This window comes from Coenobita brevimanus, chromosome 63, assembly GCF_032717465.1.
Source record: "Coenobita brevimanus isolate Jiangsu-jjx chromosome 63, ASM3271746v2, whole genome shotgun sequence".
Lineage (NCBI taxonomy): Eukaryota > Metazoa > Arthropoda > Malacostraca > Decapoda > Coenobitidae > Coenobita > Coenobita brevimanus.
This window is the reverse complement of record NC_137016.1, coordinates 43,206,920-43,221,584: the sequence shown is the minus strand read 5'-3', so window position 1 is coordinate 43,221,584 and position 14,665 is coordinate 43,206,920. Positions and strand designations below refer to the sequence as shown.

Below are 14,665 nucleotides of genomic sequence, written 5' to 3'. Positions count from 1 at the left end.
AAAAAAAGAGAGTAGAAGGGATAAAGAAGGGTACAGAGGAAGGATAATCGAAGGAAAGTACAGTAAGAAAATAAAACAAACGAAAAAAAAAAAAAAAGACAGAAAGGAGGAAGAAAGTCTGGGGAAACCGGAGGAGGATTTGAAGAGATACAGCCTGAGGGGAGGAAACGGTGAATAAGAGGAGGAAGGAAGGGAGGAGGAGAGAAGGAAGGAAGGGGGGAGAAGAAAAGGAAGGGAGGAAGGAAAAGGAGGGGGAATGGACGGGTAGAGAACAGTAATGATAATATGTAGGCACTGGCTGCTGTAGAAGTTAGGAAATGAAACTGAAAATGAAACGAAAAGTGTTGGGAATGAGAAACGTGTATGAATGAGAGAGAATTAAAAGCAACATTAAAAAATAATATACGAATAAAAAATAGCGATAGAGAGGGGGGGGGGAATGGGGAAGACAAAAGGGTAAGATTGTATTATAGATTAGATATAAAAGATGCTGTGAAACTCGATATGTGAGGCAAAGAAGGAAAAAGGAGGGGACAGGACAAGTGGATGGTGAGGAATTAAGAGAAGCATCAAGGCGGAGAAATAGAAGAACGTGTGAATGAGAAATTGAACTGCGAATTAAGAGAGAGAGAGAGAGAGAGAGAGAGAGAGAGAGAGAGAACTTGCTAGCGATTACTTAATTATTAGTTCATTTTATGTAAACTTGGAAAGGTTATTCGTATGAAAGAGATACAGGAATGGTTAAGAAATAGAGGAAAGAGAATAGAAAGAAGGTGAGGTACGAGACGGGAAACACTGGCAGAGTGAGTAGAAATTCTCAACCCAATATGCAGGACGAGTGATAAAAGGTTATGGATAAAAAAACGAAGACAAAAAAGAAGGGAGAGCTAGGAGAGTGATGGAAATGAAAAAGATGACTAAGCAGAAGGAGGAATGAGAGAAGACAGTGGAGTAATGAGGAAGGTGATGCATGTCATAGAGAACTTCAGTAATGGGGCAATGTGGTCAGCCCAGTACGCGAGTTGAGGACAGAAGGAGAATGGATACACAAGAGTGGAATAAACAGAGGAAAGAGTGAGAGAAGAGTGTGGAGGAATGAAGAAGGTGAAGTATGTTAGAGGGGGAGATGCGACCAGTCCTGTAACCTAGCGAGTATAGGGAGCATCATAATACCTTGAGAATTTGGCTTTACACCGCCCTAAAGAGTATCTATCGTTACCCGGTATCAGACTCTTGCTAGATCATTTTCACTCTTATATGGGCGTAATAATCTTATGAGATTGCTGTCCTTTCCACCCACATCAGTGGCTGTTCCCTGAAAAATATAATGGCGTGCGAATTTCTTCTGCCACTTGAGTGTTTACAGACTTGAAAGGAGATTTAACACGAAGTGAACTGAACTAGTAATAGTAGGGTAGCCGTATTTTTTCTTTATAAATATTTTTAACAGCTGTGGTACAGCTATCTTCTTTATTTAATTGAGCAGATAACTCCATTAGATAAATAGATATAGATAATATGGATATACACACAAAAGCGCTTTGCAGACCTATCAGGCCGCTCAGCACTTGCTCAAATGTGAGCTGCTTCTGGACCGCGCATCGCTGTGCGCGACACAAACGATTTATGCGTCGACGCGGGAGCCAGAAAATCCACGGAAAGTCTTCGACACATTTCACGTAATATAAAACCAATTAGAACAATTGGAAGTCAAAGTGCCCCTTTATACCATTTCAGTCTTCGTGAAATTGAAACGTGCTCATCTGTGAACCATTTGTGTCATCTTGCTACCATCTTGCCAAGTTTCGTCATGGAATTCATGGAGAAGGTTGGGGGGGGAGGAGCTTGTGTTCAGCAGTGGACACACAGTGGATGATGATGATGATGATGATGATGCATAATAACCAAAGAGGAAACAAAAAGTAGGGACAGCGAATACTTTCATGTTGCAGCCAAGATCTTCAGAATGACTTAAGATATAATACATGGAAGTAAATATTGCCCCTTCCTTTTCTTTCTCCTGTGGTAATTTGCTTATAGCTAGATAAATAGGTAGATCGATAGATAATTCATAATTGTATGTATATAATTTATACATATATAATGTGTGTGTGTGTGTGTGTGTGTGTGGACACAAAAATTATCTTGCTCCTCCCACGTTTTTTAATCTAGGAGCCAATTAAATGTTTCGTGTCATTCATGATGCTCCTCCTCTCACTCCAGATCCACCAATCACAAACTAACCTCTTCATAAAGCTCCGCCCAATGCACTTCCTCAGCCAATAGGAACGTGGAAATTCTCAAAAAGCCACGCCTCCCTCCTCGTCTCCACGAATCAGCTCAATCCTTTTATTTACCACTCACGAGAGCACTGATAGCCTTTCTTAAGCTTATGTTGTGTGTGAGGTCGCTTGTTTGTACGTTTATCTCAGGTCATACAGCTACCAGACACTTCTTAACGAAAATATGGGTGGATGATAACGTGAAAAGTACGACAAACAAAATTATTCCTAGCAGTATTTCACTGCTACCGACTTGTTTATCGAAAAATTGGTCAAGATAACTTATATTTCTTAAGGAGTGTATTCATATAAGATCTTAACTGGTTCATACGATATCAAGTCTACAATATATAGAAGAAAAATATTGTGAAAGTCTGTGCGTTCGTATTTTTCACATAAATATTGACCCTGCCTTGGTGTGAAGTATTTGGTAACTGTGCTGTAGTCGTTTTTTTTTTTTTTTTTTTTTTTTTTTTTAAATAGGGAACTGGGCCACTGTTTTACCTTGAACACTGCGTTGTTGCATGAATTTCGAGGAGTCTCAGTTGTGTGGTAGAAATGACTCCTTGGTTACTAGTCGAATTTACCCTCCCATCTAACTACGCTTGCCCATCAACCGAGGTAATGGGGTTAATTATGGGCGTGTGTCAGATGAAAACAGGCGCACTGTATTCAGGAGTATACAGTATACCGACGCTCTTATCTCTTTCGGTTCGGAGACTTTATTTTTTTTATTGTTGTTATTTTACGTGTTTATTCAACTTTGAGAGTCCCATACGAGTTTCTCTCTCTCTCTCTCTCTCTCGTCTCCAGAAGTTCATAAAATCTTTAGGAAGTAGCAAGAATAAGCTAAACTATGCGTCATCGAAGTGAAGGGGCTACACACAACATAAAATCAGGAAAGTTTACATTTACACTCAGAGCCCAGAGAATAAAAATAAAAGCCAGTCGTGTCGCATCCGTATTAAAAAAGAAGTTAATATCCTGGAATTAACAAGGCAAGTAAAGTGACGAGAGATTAAGAAATGTTAGGCCTGTTCATTTGTCCCTGCCACTTTTATCTCTTTCGTTGTGTGTGTGTGTGTGTGTGTGTGTGTGTGTGTGTGTGTGTGTGTGTGTGTGTGATTTTTTTCTTGTATATCCCTCCATTTTCTTTTGTATTATCCTACCTTCTTCTCGCTTACTTTTATCCTTCTCCCCGTTCTCTGTTTTTGTTATTTATATTTTTTATGTGTTTCATTGTTTTCGTATCCGTTTTCTGTGTTTGCTTTCCCCTTCTTTTGCACCTCCTTGCTTTTGTCTTTCTCCCTCCTCTTCACGTTTTAATTCATTTCTCCTCCTCCTCCTCCTCCTTATCATCATCATCATCATCATCATCATCATCATCATCATCATTGTCATCGTCGTCGTCGTCGTCATTTTTATCTTTTTCCCTCTTTTGTATCATCTCCATTCTCTCAACTTTTCTCTTCCCTCTCTTTCGTCCTCTTTTCCTCCTCTTTTCCGTCCACTCTTTTTCCTCTCTGTTGCTACCCCTCTTCTTCTTTTTCTGCTCTTTTTTACGTCCTCTTTTTTTGCCTCCTCTTTCCTGTTTCTCTTCCTGTTCCACTCGAGCTCTTCATTTTTTCTCGACGGATTAATTTCCTGGGTGACATTTAATATTTTAGAGGAGCTGCATCAGGGAGAGAGAGAGAGAGAGAGAGAGAGAGAGAGATGGGGACGGGGGGAGGAAGGAGACTGAAGAAGAGAGGGAGGAATTGAGAGAGGGGTGATGTAGTGGATTAGAGGGGAAGGGAGGAAGAGAGACAGACAGAGACAGACAGACAGACAGACAGAGACAGACAGACAGACAGAGGGGGGGATGGGAACACACACACACACACACACACACAGTAGAAATGAAGAGAAAAATATCTCGCCTGGAGGAGGTGACTCAGGGGTAAGGCCTTTGACGGTGAGAGGAGGGAGGGAGGGAGAGACGGAGGAGGGAAGAGAGGAGAGGTGATCTGGGAGGAAGGGAGAGAGAAAGAGGAGGGAAGGGAGGAGAGGTGATCTGGGAGGAAGGGAGAGGATAGGGAAGGAGAGAAGGAGGAAGGAAGGGAGGGGAGGGGAGAAAAGGGTGAGGCAAGGGGAGAAAGTAGGGTTGGATTGAAAGAGGGAGGGATGGGAGAGAGGGATGGAGGTATAGATAATGAGGAGGTTCGAAAAGAGAGAGAGAGAGAGAGAGAGGCAATAAGGAGGGTGAAGGAGAAAGGGAGGGAAGTAAGGCATGTGGAAAGGAGAGAGAGTGAGGTATAGAAGACATGAGGGAAAAGAAAATAACAGGTATAAGGGTAGGGGATGGAGGAAGGAAGAAAGAAAGGAGGTGGAGGAGAGGAAGAAGGGAGAGAACAGGAAATAGAGGTAGAGGATGAGCATAAAGAGCCGTAGTGTAGGAGGGCTTGGAGATTTCGCAACATTTCTTCCTTAGTGATTTATTATGCATTTTACACCCTAACTTTCTCACGTATTTTATCGTGTAAATGTCGACAAGCGTGTATTTATAGCATACAAGAAGATGCTGAGGTTTAAAGTTCAGAATAAATCGCTGAGGAAAAGGTGCTAGGAAATCAGTGTGCCTCTCCTCTCTCACTCATCATTTTTTCATATATGGTTGAATGAGACGTAGTGGATAAAGATGCCTAATGTCACCCATAGATGGATTAGTATATATACATAAGATCACTACGTCCATTTAGGCGTCTGTGGCATGTATTCTTGTCGGGTACGGAAGCATCCTAACACCTCTTCCTTAGCGATTCGTTTTTGGATATGGCCGGTTAATATCCTTTTGTACGTTATTTATGCAGAGTATGGCGATATTGGAAGGATTTGTTCAACGCAGAATAGGCCAGTAAGGTGTAGGCTAATAAGAAAAATAAATCGCATGGGTAGACGTGTTATGGAGCTTCCTTAACCGACGAGAATACAGGCCTATGAATCCAGCCGTGCAAGGAAGAAGGGAACAGACTTTTGTATTTGACTGTACCTCCCGCAGCGTCAGTGGAGCCGCCTCACGTCACTTTTCGCGCTTTCCCGTTGCTGATCGTGACACCTTCATTTACTATTTTAAAAGTCGTACACTCTCTCTCTCTCTCTCTCTCTCTCTCTCTCTCTCTCTCTCTCTGGTGTGTGTGTGTGTGTGTGTGTGTGTGTGTGTGTCCTTCAGTTTTGAAAGCTTACTCTAGCCGACACTTGGAGAGGGAAAGAACATCCACCTTCCTAAAATCTGCGCCGCTGATTTTTATTAAGGGGCACGGGAATTACCGGTGTTGCCCTTCTTTGCGCTGCGTCCATTTAGTCTTCTTTTGTTTGATATATTCTACTGAACCCCTTCACACCACCAGCCTTCTTTTTTCTTTTTTTTTAATTCTAGTAACTTCCAGAGGTTTTATTCAGGTTAGGAGAGACTTTTCAAACTGGAAGCGTTAAATATATCCGTCGTATAAACCGCTCTGCAAGGCGTCTCCCTAAGTTGATTAAAATCGTCTGATAAACAGGAAGAATTACAGTAAAAGGACGTCCGCTGATTCAGGGGGTTGGCTAATGCAGTGTTTTGGTGGCCAGAAAAATATAAGAGTGATCGTAGTGAAAAGTTTCGTGGGATATGCGTTTAATCGATTCAGTTTTAATTGTCTTTCCTAATCTGAGTAAACAAGTAATTGTGAAGAATATTAGCCAGTTTGAATTATGAAGTAGTTTCTGTGGTAGTTAATTATTTGTCAAACGATTAATTATTGTCTTCATTTTTTTTTTTTTTTTTATTACCATAATATTCACTCGTAACTGCGACCATCATCCACTCACTTGATGTAGTGCTGCCTACTTCTTCCATAGCCTTTATCATTCTTTTTCTGTGCCTGCCCTCTTGTCTTCCTATTTCTTCCATCTTTCCTGTCACTTCTTATTGCTTTTCTTTCCGTTACAGATGGCTTTACATTGAGTGACAAGCCAAATGGTTTCCTGTAAGCCAAGAAACCATTTACAACACTGGGTGGTAACCATATAACCAAACCATACGTGCTCCGTACGTGTCAACAAGTGGGTTGGTGGAGGGTTAGTGCCCCTCCCCGTAAAACAAATAACTCAGTCAAATGGCCACCCCTTACCGGATTATGGCGTCTGGCAATAGATAGATAGATAGATAGGACTTTGGTTGTGAAGTGTTTCACATCTGTATGATTAAAAATAAAAGGTATTAACGAACAATCTCGTACAAAAACTCTGGTATAGAAAGTTTATGTCGTCGATCATCGTCATCCTCCCTTAACCCCTTCAATCTCTTACCATATCACCTGTACCCCACCCTGTCCCTTTAAACTCTCTCCACCTTCCCCATTTCACCCCTCACCTCTGCTTCTTCGTTTCTTCATAGCTCCCTTTTTTTCCTCAGTCTTTTCTTTCTCTGTTTTACCTCCTCTTCCTCTTCGTCCTCTTTCTCTTCCTCCTCCTTATAACGTAGTGTGTTAATACGCTGTCCCCCCCTTCCATTAACCCTCCCCCTCTACCATTAACCCTCCCCCTCCCACTTGGTCTCTCCCGCCTTCTCACACTCCCCTAGAAGCTTATCCCTCTTCCTCTTTGCTCCTTCTCATCCCCTTGATCTTCCCCTCCATGTATTCCCTCCCTCTCCCCCCCACCTATTCCTTTAATCTCCACCCTCCCACTGTCCCCATCCCCCATATCACCCTCTTTCACCCCCCTCCACACTCCTCTTCACCACTCTCCCTGCCCCCTACACCCCCCTCCCCCAGCATACTACACCAGCCTCCCCTCCTCCCCAACCTCTGCCCCTACATTCACACCCCTTCCATTACGCTTCACCTATTCCCATTATCCCAATTCCCTGCACCCTTTTCCAAGCCCCTTCCAACACTTCCCTAACCCCATGCACCCTCTCCCATTTCCCCCACCCTCTACCCTCTTCCTTCTTCTTCACTCCCCTACACCCATCCTGCAACTCCCTCCTCCCTATTTTCCCCACACCCTTTCCTCTTCCTCCCCCTCCCTTCTCCTCTGCTCCCTCTCCCCCCTCCCCCTCCCCAGTCCCCTGTACACCTCTTCCAATCTCCCCTCCCCACTCACCCTCCCCCCATTCTGCTTAATCCAACCACAATTAGTCAAGATCAAACCGAACCCCAACTTTCATGCCCCCCACCTCCACCCCCCACCCCCCTCCCACTGAAATTAATCACACTAATTAAAATGGCATCGGTAAATTAGCTCATCTGTGTGTGTGTGTGTGTGTGTGTGTGTGTGTGTGTGTGTGTGTGTGTGTTTGTGTGTGTGTGTGTGTGTGTGGTGTGGTTATATCTGCACCTGTGTATGTATACGTAGGTTCGTGCTTGTGTGTGTGGAGGGGGGGGGTTATGTCTGCACCTCTGTATGTATGTATGAGTCCATGCATGGGTTTGACGAGTGTGTGTGTGTGTGTGTGTGTGTGTGTGTGTGTGTGTGTGCGTGCGTGTGTGCGCGCGCGCGCGCGCGCATCTACTCGATTTGAATTTTACTAGATTATAATCCGCATTTAAGAGTGTGTATTGGAGCATGTGTGTTGAGGCTTGTGTGTGTTGGAATGTGTGTACTTAGCTGTGTATGTATTGGGACTTGTCCACAGAGGCTTTTCGCACTGAAGTGAGCTTGTGAGTGTGACCTGTATGTATTAGCACGTGTGTGTACGGAAGCATGTAGGTTCTGGCGTCGTGTGTGTGTGTGTGTGTGTGTGTGTGTGTGTGTGTGTGTGTGTGTGTGTGCAAGATTGCGTGTTTACGATTTATTTGTGTGTACATGTGTGTATTTGTATACGTTTGTGTATCAGTGTGTACATGTGTATGTATATATACTGTAAGTGTGTATGCTTGTGTATGTAATATTTATTTGTGTGTACGTGTTTGTGTATCCCGGTGCAGTCATGTGAGGGGCTATCCTACAATGTAAACATTTACCTGAGCGAAGGCTGAGTGAAAGCATATAAATTATTCAAATGCATGCAAATGATTTAGCCCTGATATTCAACTTGCAGGGCTCCAGAATTATTGAATATTATCTCCCGCATCAGTACACTCTTATCTCACTGCAATATTAGGCGATTGAAATATATAGTGTGAATATTATTTGAAGATTTGGAGGTCATTCTTAAGTGTTTAATCTTGAGTTTTATGTGTAAATAGAGATGGTTACGAGAGAGAGAGAGAGAGAGAGAGAGAGAGAGAGAGAGAGAGAGAGAGAGAGAGAGAGAGAGAGAAATAACTCTAGTATGAAGTCTGTCCTTTATCATCATCATCACCTCCGTCAGTTATCGTCATTATTATTATTATTATTATTATTATTATTATTGTTATTGTTGTTGTTGTTGTTATTATTATTGATGGTAATAGTAGTAACCTCATTCATACTAATAAATAAGACGGCAAGGATTCCGAAACAGAAACAAAAAAGTAGAAAACAGGAAAACCATGAGCTCACCCAGTTGGACCACACAACCATTTACATTTCCTTCATATCCCTAAATTCTTTGCTTTACCTCAATGCATTTTCACCTCTTGACGCCTCTGGGATACCGCCACTCGTCGATGTCAAGTTAAAGAGGGAGTGCAACCCTCGTTATATCATCTCCCTGCATATGAAAATGTTTATCTTGAATGTAAACTTTTAAATTATATTGAATGTTATTAATGTGAGTTTTGGAAGTGTGAAAATTATGAAGAATCTACAAGATGGTATTAAGATGAAAATTGCAAAATAAACCGCTGAGGAAGGTTAACGAGAAATCCTCCTTAAGCGAGAATATGGTCCATAATCTTTGCTACATCACTTAGATAAGATTGAGAAATGAATGTGGATGTAGACATAGATACATTAGAATTTGCAAGTTAGGGGAATACGAATAGCAGCAACATGCATATACAGTCATTAATGCAGTGCTAACATTAGTTTAAATAATAAACCTACAGTATATTTTCAACAAGAATAACTGCATGTACAGTGTCATACGAATTACAAATAGAAACAATAAACTTTGATATAAGAAACGAACTGTGACTTGAGCACTGATAGTAAAAGTACAAACTAGAACGAGAACGATTAAATGCCGACATTAATTTGATTTGGAATGATATACAGATATGAAAGATTAAAATTTTACAAGCATAAGCAGTACGGATGACAAGAATATACAGTACTTTAATACGAATAAGTAAAACAAACGTGAATTCGAATACTAAAAAAAAGTAATAAGAGTAAATAAAACAGTCTTAACTGTGAATGAAGAACTGAGTACGAATAGAAAGAATATAACTCTAATACAAATAAGAAAAACATAAATTTAATACGGATAGAATAGAATAGGGTAGATTTTTTATTTAATTTGTTTTTCCTTCCTCTGTTTCATCTTGGTTTAAAAAAAAAATCTGAGGGAAAAAGAATAATGTCAAAACTTGCGGTGCATTCATAACGGCGGAGACAGCGGCGGGACCTTAAGTTACGAGCGGAGGTTACGAGCCTTCCTGAATCACACACTCGAGGACGAATATCTTGTCCTCAAAGCCTTTTTTTTTTTTTTTTTTACTTTATTCATTTATTTATTTACTGAATGAGAGCAGCGCGGGCTTATCTTGTTCTTGGAGAAGCACTGAAACAACCTTCGCAGCACTCAATCATTCCTACTGCTCTCATTTTCACCCCCCCCCCCTCCAACCTCATCCACAGTTCCAACTCAGCCCACCCATTTCTTTCTCCCGCAGGGCCGCTTCTTTACCCCCTGGCACTTTCATCCTTAGTGGAGATTTCGAAATTTACCGTCACTACAATCATACTACTAATCCTACAACGTTCGTTTTTCAAGTGTATACTTTCCTGGCATAGTTCCACGGCTCACTTAATTTTCAGCCCATCCCACCCATTCCTTTGATAACCACACATTGTTTTTAACGCCCATTGTATGCTTTCATGAGCGACGCAGGTCAAGCGATCGACGAAAGTCCTTGTTTAAGAGGGTGGAGGACGAATCTTGGTATGAAACTTTGTCTTTCAGATTGATGTCTGTGATTTTTTTTTTTTTTTTTTTTTTTACGTCAGCTAATGCCAGAGGGACCCCTTCACGTGGTGGCACCGATTATTTGGCCGGCTTCACATCTTGGTTATACAGTTTTCCCTCTTATTCTCTCACCCGAAAAGAGGATACCGGTACTGAACGACAGGGGACAACTTCAGCCTACAGTCCACCGGGTTCACTTCCAGATGAGCCTGGGGTTGCTATTACTAACATTATAATTATCTAAAGGACGTGCTCTGTATGTGATTGTTTCTAACTCAGTGCGATCTAATTCGGCTTCAGAAAGACCCCTGGGAGTGAGGGCACGAAATTTAGTATGAACTTTTGTCTTTATGGCTGATGTTTGTTTTTATGTGCGTGCTTAAGGAGACGACGCCGTGATGGAAGTTTGTTTGTGTGTGTGTGTGTGTGAGAGAGAGAGAGAGAGAGAGAGAGAGAGAGAGAGAGAGAGAGAGATTTCAGCTTTTCTCTATCCACTTTTGCATCTCTTCTCTTTTTTATCAATTCAGATCTTCCTTTCCGGTGTCTTTTAATATCTCACGTTCCATGATCTCTCTTCCTCCCCACCTTTCTTCGTCATATACCTCTCTTTTTCTAATAACTCTTCTTTTTTATTATTCCTGCTGCGTCAAAGATATTCATTCTCTCTTTCTTTTGTCTTCATTTCCTTTTCCTTAGAACTGCCTCTAATACTTGGTTTGTTTTTATCCGACGGAACTGGCCCACTTATAAATACTGTGTTATAGGTGTGTGAAATTTAACGGGCTTCTGTTATGAGGTAGGAATGAGTCTCCTTGGTTACTGGTCAGATTTATCCTTTAGTCTGACTGCACTTGGCCATCAGCTAAGTATAATGGGGTCACGGATTTTTGTTAAGTGAAAACAACTGGATATACCAAATATACCATAATGTCTTGCCTCCTTATTATTATTATTATTATTATTATTATTGTTATTATTATTATTATTATTATTATTATTTTATTAAAATTGTTGTTGTTGATGTTCGTTGTTTTTGTTAGTTTTGTTGTTGCTGCCACTGTTATTGTTATTTATTTTTGTTAATATTTTTTGTTGCTGCTGCTGTTACTGTTATTTGACTTATTATTGTTTCTGCTACTGCTGCGGTTTTTGTTTTTAGCAGTTCCATTTTGAAAGGACTTCATGGACCCACGCCACATAATACGGACCCACATAATACGGACCGTAATGCCTGTGTGTTGTGTTTTCCCTATTGCTGTGTGTAACTACAAAATCCCCCTCCCCACAGCAGCACCTCTCCTGCCCTCAGCATCCCCCCCTTCCCCACAGTAGCGCCTCTCCTGCCCTCAGCATCCCCCCCTTCCCCACAGTAGCGCCTCTCCTGCCCTCAGCATCCCCCCCCCTCCCCACAGCAGCACCTCTCCTGCCCTCAGCATCCCCCCCTTCCCCACAGCAGCACCTCTCCTGCCCTCAGCATCCCCCCCTCCCCACAGTAGCGCCTCTCCTGCCCTCAGCATCCCCCCCCTCCCCACAGTAGCGCCTCTCCTGCCCTCAGCATCCTCCCCTCCCCACAGCAGCACCTCTCCTGCCCTCAGCATCCCCCCCTCCCCACAGTAGCGCCTCTCCTGCCCTCAGCATCCCCCCCTCCCCACAGTAGCGCCTCTCCTGCCCTCAGCATCCCCCCCCACTCCCCACAGTAGCGCCTCTCCTGCCCTCAGCATCCCCCCCTCTGATCCCTCTCCCCCTTGCAGCATCACCTCCACGCCAGTTCTTTATGTCTCCCCGCTTGACAAAACGCTGTCGTTATCTTGGGACGGGAGGGGGGGTGAGGGAGAGATGGGGGGAGGGGAGTGATAGGGAGAGAAGACAGGGGAGCAGGAGAGAATAAGAGGGAGGGAGAGAAGGAGAAGATGGGGAGAAAAGACAAGAAATGGAGGGGAAGTAGAGAAAAGAAAGATGGAGGAAAGAAAACGAGAGAGAGAGAGAGAGAGAGAGAGAGAGAGAGAGAGAGAGAGAGAGAGAGAGAGAGATTGGGGGAAGAAGACAAGAGAAAGTTGGAGGGAGGGGAGTAGAGAAATGGAGGGAAGAAGGAAGGGAAAGACTAAGAGGGGGAATGGAGGTGAAGGAAGGAGATGGATGGAAGTAAGGAGATAAGAAAAAGACGAAAGGAAGTAGAGAAGGAATACAATAGATGGAAGGAAATGGAGTGAGGAGGGACAAATTGATGGAGAGAAGGTAGGCACGGAGGAAACGACATAAGATAGTGACAAAGGGAAATTGGGTATGGAGGAAAGAAGGGGAGGAAGTAGGGGAGAGAAGGAGTGGGGAGGGAGAAAGGGAAGTGAGGGGAGAGGAGAGGAGGGAAGTGGAGGAGAAAGAGAGAAAGGGAGAACAAAGGGAAGGAGAGAAAGGGAGAGGGACCAAATAGGGAAGAAAGACTTTTTTTTTTTCTTCAGATTTCAACCTTTTCTTCTCCGCTTCAACCTCTTCCCTTTCTTCCTGTATCCTCCAATTCTTTTACTCCTCCTCTTCCTTCCAGTCCCTTCCTACTCCCTTGTGTCTCCCACTCCCATCCATTTTTCTTCCATTCCCTTCCATTTTTCATCCACTTCCGTCCTTCTGTCATCCATTATCGTCTATTCTTCCCTCCTTCCATTTCCCTCGTTCCAACCCATTTTTCAGTCAGTAATGAAGGTGACATTAGCCTATAGAAGTCAGAGGTGCGGTTATTTATCGAGGAACTCTCTGTCACACAGCACGTGAGAGAGAGAGAGAGAGAGAGAGAGAGAGAGAGAGAGAGAGAGAGAGAGAGAGAGGGTGTGGGGGAAAGAGGGAAACCATTTTCTATATCATCACTGTAGAAAGAAATGAGTAGTTATATACACTACGATCACAGCTAGAAGTATACAGTTTCATCTATAACTACAACTACAACCATACAGCTGCAATTTCATCCACCACCACTTCCTCCTCCTCCTCCTCCTCCAACATCCTCCTCCTCCTCCAACCTCCTCCTCCTCCTCCTCCTCCTCCTCCTCCTCCTCCTCCTCCTCCTCCTCCTCCTCCTCCTCCTCCTCCTCCACCACCACCACCACCACCACCACCACCACCACCACCACCACCACCACCACCACCTTCGCTGCCATCTCGACTCCGCCTTACAAGAGTCACATTATTCAAATCACCATAACATCACTTAATTCCACAACTGATCCCTTCCCTCTCTGATTCTTCTGTTTTTTTTTTTTCTCTCTCTCTCTCTCTCTCCTATCTCTCTCTTCCTCTTCCCCTTCACGCCCTATCTCCTCTTTTCTCTGATTTCTTGTCTTTTTCCATTTCTTCCAACCTTTATCATTCACCTTTCATTATAATTATGCTCATATCACTGCAGGGATCCTCTCCTCGACTGAATAAAATCGTCTGGCGGTCGACTTTTCTATTCTGTATCTGGTATTCGAATCCCACCATAATCTGGTCATTGTTTCCATGTCTGTTACGTAGGGGGTGATGTTGAAATAGAATATTAGCATGATTATTTGAGGTTTGGGTCACAGGGAAGTTTAAAATATCGACAGTAATGTTTTTCTAAGCATTAGCACAAATAGTGTTTAAAATACAAAGCATCGTGTAAAAATATCTTCGACAATATCAAGTACTTGCCGAACAGTGTTATGCTTTGACTTAGCCGCAAGTAGGGAAAGTACAGTATCGAAAACTGCCCATCTTTTCACAGTGCTTGAGAAGTGGTTTCATATTTGCACACGATATTTATTTGTTTTAAACCCTATTTACTCTGATATAACGAAAAGTATCAGTGTGGATATTTTCAGCTTCTTGGTAGAATAAACTCTGAAGTGGCGAATTCGAGCAGGTTCATCAAACGAAGCTCTTTGCCAGCAACGCCGAATCCCACGTTCCGACCTTCACAGCGGACGACTTCATCTCGTGTATCATCTAATTCTTTATATCCGACCCCCTCCAGTTTGAAATGTTTCCCCAAATCAGAGTAGAAGAGTTTGGAGACAGCAAGGACGAAGTCAGATTCAGGTGGCAGAATATATTACAACAGGTAAAAATATAGCTAGTCTTCCTACCATCAATCCCTTTCTGTCTTCCTCCGCCTTGGACATTTTCTCTCTCATGCTCTCCCTGAATCTGCCTTATCCTCCCTGCCTCTCCTAGCCTTTCACGTCCCCTCCCTGCCTCTTCCATTCTCTCCCTGCCTCTCCCAACACAGGGCCAGATCCGATTAGTTTAAAAGCTGTGCCACTCACTCTCACCAACTCTCTCTCACTCTCTGCCTCTCGCT

At 43.0% G+C, this 14,665-nt stretch overlaps 1 protein-coding gene across 1 annotated transcript in view; it reads right to left on the bottom strand.

Moving 5' to 3' along the window:
• The window catches only part of LOC145404453 (ionotropic receptor 21a-like), a 60,838-nt gene that overhangs the window by 16,403 nt on the left and 29,770 nt on the right, over positions 1 to 14,665 (bottom strand). The gene's annotated exons all lie outside the window — the stretch shown is intronic.